At 47.1% G+C, this 488-nt stretch overlaps 1 pseudogene; it reads right to left on the minus strand.

The window, feature by feature from the left end:
* Positions 1 to 65: 65 nt before the first annotated feature.
* Positions 66 to 184, minus strand: LOC111735359 (annotated as a pseudogene).
* Between the last annotated feature and the right edge of the window lie 304 nt (positions 185 to 488).

The raw sequence follows: 488 nt of genomic DNA on the forward strand, positions 1-488 counted from the left end.
AGGCAATCCTTGGTTGACCTCACAGATTGCAAAGACTTTGTCAGTTTACAATCCCTTATTTTTTAAGCCTACAGCACCTGGTCTCCCTAAATGGTCTCCCATCCAAATACTAACCAGGACCGACCCGGCTTAGCGTCCGAGATCAGAAGGGATCAGGCTTGTTCAGGGTGGCATGGCCGTAGATGCATATCGTTTTTTCAAAATGTCAAAACTCTGCATTTGAAAGGGACACTCATTTCCTTTAAAAGGCCCATAAAAGGGTTTGATGCAGTAAGAAAGCAAAGCAAAACCAAAACTCTAAAATCTACCTATGACATCCACGGGGCAATGTTTGTCGATACTTACGTAGTGTGGTACCCTCGCTCCACTGCAGGACTGACTGTCACAGTGTCCTCAGGGCAAGTGGGTGGGGGGTGGTGGTGGTGATGAGGCAGCTCTTTGGGAGATTCCTCTGGTGTCCCTTCTGTGTGCATTTTTTTTAACTCCCC

Source organism: Pteropus vampyrus, unplaced genomic scaffold (genome assembly GCF_000151845.1).
Source record: "Pteropus vampyrus isolate Shadow unplaced genomic scaffold, Pvam_2.0 Scaffold24224, whole genome shotgun sequence".
NCBI classification, from domain to species: Eukaryota; Metazoa; Chordata; class Mammalia; order Chiroptera; family Pteropodidae; genus Pteropus; species Pteropus vampyrus.